Genomic DNA, 8,851 nt, shown 5'->3' with positions numbered 1-8,851 from the left:
CGCGGCGGCGTGGAAGATGGATTGGGGGCAGGGTCGGGGGTTCTTTATTTTCCTGTTCGCATCGGTTTGGGTTGACTTAATCAGGACTGCGGGTTGATTCTCATAAAAGCTAGGGGCTCTTTTGCAAAAATACCGCGATGGTGAACCCAACAGACTCAATCCATGCTTTATTATTATTAGGGAGAGATTGCAGTGCTTTGCAACGGGTAAAAGTAAAAAATGTGTGCACCTTTGCCTGCTAAAACCACTATAGCACCGCTATAGATGATTAATTTTCCACTATATAAATAGAGTGGAACAAAAGTTGTTGAGGAATTAATCTAGAAGATATGTCATTTTATTCACTGTTCGGCAAATATGACGCAACAAAAGCTAAGAATTATGTGGCTGATAAATCACATCTTGTAGAATATACATGACCGTTGATGTGGATATAAATATTAAGGGGAAGCAAAACTATTTGGCTTTTTTCACGGGTTTAATAGGATTTTTATTCCATAGTAACACGGTTATAATTTAGAGGTAAGATTTTCTCTATACATGAAGGTCCTCGATCCAACCACACAGTCGTGCTATGATACGATTATATTCTGCTAGGCAATCTGCAACCTTTGTTCCAAGGGCTCACAAATCCCACAATCTCCCTTCAAGGCGTCTGGTACAGAACATGTAATGTACTCCCCATGACCCCACCCTTTGGTCATGCGATTCATGAATCAAGTTTGATTAGTCGACTGCATGCATGAAGCACCGATTTAATCTCCAAATGGGCTCACGAATCCCACTCTCTCCCTCGAATAAGTGTGTCTAGATTTAATCGGAGAGCCCCCACTCGTTCCATCATTGCTCACCTCAGTCTCTCCCGTGTCTAATGAATCCCATCATAATTAGCCAACATATAATCCACAAACGCCTTACAAATTCTGTTTAATTTAGCCAACATATATAATCTAGTAGATTTTCTCCCTCCGTCCCAATAAATCCAACATCCATGTCTCATGGATCTTGGGTCTTAGCTCACGCCAGACAACGAACTAAAAACGTATATAAATTGATGTGAATAGGTTTAAGAGAACAATATGGGACTAATGATAATTGATTGTTGCAGCTTATACTCGACGGGAAGTGATAAGCTCGATCCCTAGCGAAGTACTCCCTCCGTTTCTTTTTACTCCGCGTATAAAATTTGATCAAAGTCAAACTACATAAAATTTAACCAAATTTATATCAAAAAATATGAACATCTACATTATTTATTCACCTCGCATATATATTTTAAATTCAAACTGAAAACGTAAATTCACAGTAAGAAAGCGTATTGTGACGGTGAACCCGACAAAGTCAATCCGTGCTTTATTATTAGGGATAGACTAGTACAAATGTCCGTGCGTTGCACCGGGCGAAAAAAGAGCACAACCTGCTTCATATTTCATTATGCACCATTTTATATATCCAATTTTATTAAACATCGATAATAAGGTAAAGCTGATTATTACTTTTTGTAGAATTAATTTTGGGATGAAGAAGCCAACCTAGCATTCTTCATAAGATGGAAGAGCAGTTTTGCATGGAATAGTTTGTCAGTCATCTTTTTGGCTTTTCTGGAAAACATGAAAAATTCCTCATTTTTAATAGAAGTTAAGGTTTACCCAAAAATTGGAACACTTCTTTAAAAATAATAAATGTTTATGAAAATTAGAACATTTCTTCAAAAAAACACATATTTAACATGTGTTTTTTGTTGAAAGAATGTTTTGATATTTTTGTACATTTTTAAATGATTTTTTTTTTAGTAAAAATGGAACTTTTTGGGGGAATTTTTATGATTTAAAAAAATGCAAACCTATTTTTTTGAAACAAAAATAGTGAGAATATGTGTAAAACTGTGAACATTTTTAAACTAATTTCATCAGTAAACAAATTAAATCGGCCATATGCAAGGTCGGGTTCTCACTTACTTGGAACAATATTCTTGAAAAGAATGCTTGATTTGCTAACAATCGCATGGCGATGGCTGAGTAGACTTGATCAACAATTGTTGTTGTCCAAGTCGAGGAGCTAGCCCAGGATGATGTGAGAGTCGCCTGGACAGATAATCATTAATTGTATCTACTGGTCTAGTAGCACCTCGCACCGTCCCAAAGATCTCAGTTTCGGGTATGATGCAATGAAGCCGCTATGGTTACCCTGGTAAACATGTAAACATGACAAATCCAAAAACGCCTAACCATTAATAAATTGGCAGCCTGCAAGTATTTCTTAGCTCAAACCCTCCATGTTCAACAGCATGCTCTGGGCAACACCTCAGAGAGTGCTAGATTTGTGCAGGACAAACAAAATATAGAGTTAGTAATGCCATTCAACATTATTAATTAGTTTTTAGTTATAGAGATATAGGATAATCTTAGAAAACCTTTCACTGTTGTTTCACTAACCTGACGTTCAATATTCGAGAAGCCATAAAGACGCCGTAGTAGCCGTTGGCGGCATTGGTAGCCATAACTTGTATTGCCATTTGACTACACCTTCGAACAACAGTATAATTAAATACATGTTAGCCATAATTTATCCTCGAGTAGATAATAGTTCATCAGAAAAAAAAATGTGTAAGATATAACCTACTGCACGAACACCTTACTTGATAGGTTATCCTTGCGTCCAGCGAACACCTTGTTTGATGATTAAGTAGAAACATAATCTCCGGCAGAAATCATCAACATTCCCTAAAAAACTCAATATTTATACATATAAATAATTATCATATTACAACCTGATCAGAGAACATGAAGCAGACCATAATTGTGAAACACTGAAGATTATGTGGACTTGTTGATTCCAGCGTGAAGGGCAAGGAGAAGACGGCATACCTGGTGGTTGTCGTCGGGCCATCGTCTACGACATGGCCTACCTGCAGCTCGTTGGGAGGGTGCCGTAGATGTTGCTGCAAGTTCCGGCTCCTTTGCTGCGGTTGCGGGAGCTCGGCGCGTCGCAACTACGACGAGCATTCCACTCGGAACAACTTCAAAAGTCCAAGCAAGATTTTTTCAGGCATGTTTTTGAAATTGGTTAACATAGAGGCCTAGGCACATATTTGATAAGACAAAAACACGGAGACAACCATTACAACTAATAATGAGTGAAAGGTGATTTGGTTTCTAAGCATAAAAGTGAATCAGCTTAACTGATCATGCTTATGCCTCTCATTTAGCAAAAACTCCCTCTGTACCATAATGAGTTGAACTGCTAGAACGACATCTATTGTGATACAGAGGGAGTATAATTCTTGTGTATTTTGTGCCTGAAACTTGTACCAACTAAAACTACTCTCGAAAGACAGTTTTGAACATTAATTTTTAGACGTAATGGATAACAATAAAGATTACAATAATTTAGATACATATATTTGGTTCACTTAATTCATCTCAGAGAAAAACACAATTCGCTGGAAAAATAATACCAAGCCTAATAGTACTGCATACCATTCAATTCATGTTCTTGATCTCACCCTGCCGGTATCTTTCCTCGGGCCGAGCTCGCCGTAGTAGTCCCTCACCAACGATCTCAAACAGTACTGTCCAGGTTACCTGATTAACCAGAGAGACACTTGATCGTTGTGTTCACAGATGAGTTGGATGAATGTTAAACTAAACCCAGCTGGAAAATAATAAAAATCTGAACTAAACTGACCCAAAATCAAATCTAAGCCTTTCTATGCATGGCAAAGGAGATGAGTTGGATGAATCTGCAACTGAATTCAACTGAAAAACAATGAAAACCTCACCAAAACAGAACCAAAATCAAAATTGGAATAATGAAAATCTGAACTAAATTAAAGCAAAATAAAAATAAAAGCCTTTCTGTGTGTGGCAATGGAGATGAGTTGAATGAATCTGCAACTGAATTCAACTGAAAAATATCATGGAAACCTGAACAAAAGGGAGTATCCTATACAGCTACATAATTTGAATCCTGAGTGGAGCTGGTCATGCCGCATGCAGACCGTGGTGTTGTGCTGCTGTGTGCAAACCATGGAGTTTCGAGTTGCTGCCTGATACGTCTCCAACGTATCTATAATTTTTGATTGCTCCATGCTATATTATCTACTGTTTTGGGCAATATTGGGCTTTATTATCCACTTTTATATTATTTTTGGGACTAACCTATTAACCGGAGGCCCAGCCCAGAATTGTTGTTTTTTTTGCCTATTTCAGTGTTTCGAAGAAAAGGAATATCAAACGGAGTCGAAACGGAATGAAACCAACTGAAGAAGTTATTTTTGGAAGGAAAGCTACCGGAAAAACTTGGAGTGCAGTCAGGAAAGAAACGAGGGAGCCACGAGGTAGGGGGCGCGCCCTCCACCCTCGTGGGCCCCTCGTGGCTCCCCTGACGTACTTCTTCCTCCTATATATACCCATATACCCTAAAAACTTCGAAGAACAGAATAGATCTGGAGTTCCGCCGCCGCAAGCCTCTGTAGCCACCAAAAGTCAATCGGGACCCTGTTCCGGCACCCTGCCGGAGGGGGGAACCCTCAACGGTGGCCATCTTCATCATCCCGGTGCTCTCCATGATGAGGAGGGAGTAGTTCACCCTCGGGGCTGAGGGTATGTACCAGTAGCTATGTGTTTGATCTCTCTCTCTCTCGTGTTCTTGATTTGGCACGATCTTGATGTATCGCGAGCTTTGCTATTATAGTTGGATCTTATGTTTCTTCTCCCCCTCTACTCTCTTGTAATGGATTGAGTTTTCCCTTTGAAGTAATCTTATCGAATTGATTCTTTGATGACTTGAGAACACTTGATGTATGTCTTGCCGTGCGTATCTGTGGTGACAGTAGGATATCACGTGATTCACTTGATGTATGTCTTGGTGATCAACTTGCGGGTTCCGCCCATGAACTTATGCATAGGGTTTGGCACACGTTTTCGTCTTGATTCTCTGGTAGAAACTTTGGGGCACTCTTTGAAGTTCTATGTGTTGGTTGAATAGATGAATCTGAGATTTTGTGATGCATATCGTATAATCATACCCACAGATACTTGAGGTGACATTGGAGTATCGAGGTGACATTAGGGTTTTGGTTGATTTGTATCTTAAGGTGTTATTCTAGTACAAACTCTAGGGCAGTTTGTGACACTTATACGAATAGCCCAACGGATTGATTGGAAAGAATAACTTTGAGGTGGTTTCATACCCTACCATAATCTCTTCGTTTGTTCTCTGCTATTAGTGACTTTGGAGTGACTCTTTGTTGCATGTTGAGGGATCGTTATATGATCCAACTATGTTATTATTGTTGAGAGAACTTGCACTAGTGAAAGTATGAACCCTAGGCCTTGTTTCCAAGCATTGCAATACCGTTTACGCTCACTTTTATCATTAGTTACCTTGCTGTTTTTATATTTTCATATTACAAAAACCTATATCTATCATCCATATTGCACTTGTATCATCATCTCTTCGCCGAACTAGTGCACCTATACAATTTACCATTGTATTGGGTGTGTTGGGGACACAAGAGACTCTTTGTTATTTGGTTACAGGGTTGCTTGAGAGAGACCATCTTCAACCTACGCCTCCCACGGATTGATAAACCTTAGGTCATCCACTTGAGGGAAATTTGCTGCTGTCCTACAAACCTCTGCACTTGGAGGCCCAACAACGTCTACAAGAAGAAGGTTATGTAGTAGACATCAAGCTCTTTTCTGGCGCCGTTGCCGGGGAGGCTAGGTAAGCGACTCACACCCCGTCAACTAAGCTCTTTTCTGGTGTCGTTGCCGAGGAGGTGAGTGCTTGAAGGTATATCTTTAGATCTTGCAACCGAATCTCTTTGTTTCTTGTTTTATCACTAGTTTAGTTTATAAAAGAAAACTACAAAAAAAATGGAATTGAGTTTGTCTCATACGCTTCATCTTTTTAATATCTTTCGTGAGTATGATGGAAAGGAAAATTGTGCCTAAGTGTTAGAAGAAGAATGCATTAAAATGTTTGGCACTAAATCTTTGAATGATGAGCATGATTGCAATGTTGTTAGTACGAATTCCTTGAATAGTCATGATACTAATGATGATTGCACTAGTTATGATGAAAATGTCTCCTATAAACATGTCAATTTTTGTGGAGTGCATTGGGTTTGCAAGTACACACCAAATAGGGAAGATAGATATTGCAAGAGGCATAAGTATTTAGAAACTAAATTGTTGCAAGAAAGTCTTGATGTGAGTGCTGAAAATTTAAAATATCTTTACCGTACTTGTGAACTTTGCAATGAAGATGGTCATTTAAATATCAAATGCAAATTGTTTCATGACCGAATCGTGTCCAAAAATTGTGATGACTTGATTTCCCTTGCACATTATAATGAACTTACTTTGCTTTTGGGTTATGAAGAAATGAAACGTCAAACTAAGCATATTCCAGAATATAACCTTGAGAAATTCCTCGATATTGATCTAGAAGAAATTTATATGTATTGTGCGGTGAATTGTATTGAAAATCCTTGTATTGCCAATTACATAAAGAAAAGAAAACAAATAGAAGATGAAGAGAATACTAACGAAAGGGAAGAGACTTCCCAATATCCTCCTATTATTTCTTATGATGAATCAGGTAACGAGGAAGAGCCTTCTATTCAACCAATCTCATCAATAAGGAGCTCCAAAAAGAGGATTGAACCCACACATGAGGTGAAGAAGAAGAAAAGAAAAAGGAAGAGAGGTAAAAAGGTATCCCTCCCAAATAATGTTGCTCCTATTATTGTTGTGCCTCATGAAAATGAATCAAAAATAATTGTGGAAGATGATGCACTTGATGATGATCTCGTTATGCCTATTACTTGTTGTGATGATTATGATTGGGAACATAATGATACTTCTTATGATCTTGAAAATCTTTTTGGCACTTGCTTGGAAGAATATAATAATTGCTATACTATTGGTGCTATCCATACTATTAATGATGGGAGTGATTATGCTTATGATATGAAAAGGCCCAAGCTTGGGGAAGCTATGTTTGATGAGGATGACATATTTGAGAATATATTTGCTGCAAGTAATGTTTGTCCCAAGCTTGGGGATGCTATGTTTAATAATGATGATATTTTTAGCCTCCCAAGTTTTGATATGCAAAGTTGTTATGATGATAGCATGCCTTCTACTTATGATGATTATATTTATGAAAGTGGGTTTCGAAGAGTGTAAACTTTAGGAAGTACTGATCCCACTATTTTGGAGGATGTTGAATCTTATAATATTTATGAAAGTGGATTTGGAGAGGTCATGACTTTATTTAGTGATGTATCCACTATTTTGGAAGAGGTTTCAATCGATTATGATGAGAACAAAGTTGCTACTTATGATGATTATTGTGATGAAACTTATGCTATAAAAAGTAGTGATGATTATATTTATAAAACTTGTCATGATTATGATTCCCCTTTTTCTGAACATTACTCTTTTAATGTGGAAACAATTTATAGTATTCAAGTCTCTTATGATACTCCCACTATTCCGAATGAGAAGAATTTTTCTTATGTGGAGAGTAATAAAATTTCTATGCTAGTAGATCATGAAAAGAATGCTGTAGGTGCTGGTTATATTGTTGAATTAATTCATGATGCTACTGAAAATTATTATGAGGGAGGAACATATGCTTCTACATATTGCAATATTATCAAGTTTCCTCTCTATGTGCTTAAAATCTTGAAGTTATGCTTGTTTTACCTTCCGATGCAAGTTGATTCTTGTTCCCATAAGTTGTTTGCTCACAAAATCCCTATGCATAGGAAGTGGGTTATACTTAAATGTGCTAGTCATATTCTTCATGATGCTCTCTTTATGTTTCAATTCTTATCTTTTATGTGAGCATCATTGAAATCATCATGCCTAGCTAGGGGCGCGCTTGTTGGGAGGCAACCCAATTTTATTTTAGTTTCTTGCTTTTTTGTTATGTTTAGTAATAAATAATCCATCTAGATTCTGTTTAGATGTGGTTTTATGTTTTAATTAGTGTTTGTGCCAAGTAGAACCTTTGGGAAGACTTGGGTGAAGTCTTTATGATCATGCTGTAAAAAACAGAAACTTTAGCGCTCACAAGATTAGCTAGAACTTTTTACTGGAGAGTGCTATTTAGTTGATTCTTTTTGCAGATTATTACTAGATAAATTACTCAGGTCCACCAATTTATTTTAGAATTTTTGGAGTTACAGAAGTTTGCGTTAGTTACAGATTACTACAGACTGTTCTGTTTTTGACAGATTCTGTTTTCATTGTGTTGCTTGCTTATTTTGATGAATCTATGGCTAGTAAAATAGTTTATAAACCATAGAGAAGTTGGAATAAAGTAGGTTTAACACCAATATAAATAAAGAATGAGTTCATTACATGTGATGCCCGGATAATCAAGCTACAGTAACCTCTACTAATGATGCCACGTCACCTCGATTACTGTTGCTAATCTCGCGTTAATTCGAAACCGTTTCAAAAATCAAATTCAAATTAATGTCAACAATAAAAGTTTTCAAACTTCCAAACAAAAATGTTCGGTGGGTGCCAAATATTGCTATGGTAATTATGGTGTAGATGACACAATTTTATAAATTACATAAATGCCCTAAATTAAATTTAGCAGAAAAGAAATAAAAGAAAACAAAACAAAACAGAAAAGCTAAAGACAAAAGAGAAAAGAGAAAAGCCCCCCCCACTGGGCCTCGGCCCAACAGGCCACCAGGCCGCCCACCAGACCGGCCCATTCCCCCCCACGATTCACCCCCTCCTCTCTGTTCACAGGGGCTCGTGGCCACAGCCGATGGCTGCCACGGTCACGGCCATCGCCGTGGCGCCCATCCACCGGC

The sequence above is a fragment of the Triticum aestivum genome, chromosome 5D (assembly GCF_018294505.1).
Source record: "Triticum aestivum cultivar Chinese Spring chromosome 5D, IWGSC CS RefSeq v2.1, whole genome shotgun sequence".
Lineage (NCBI taxonomy): Eukaryota > Viridiplantae > Streptophyta > Magnoliopsida > Poales > Poaceae > Triticum > Triticum aestivum.
This window is presented reverse-complemented; position numbering follows the sequence as displayed.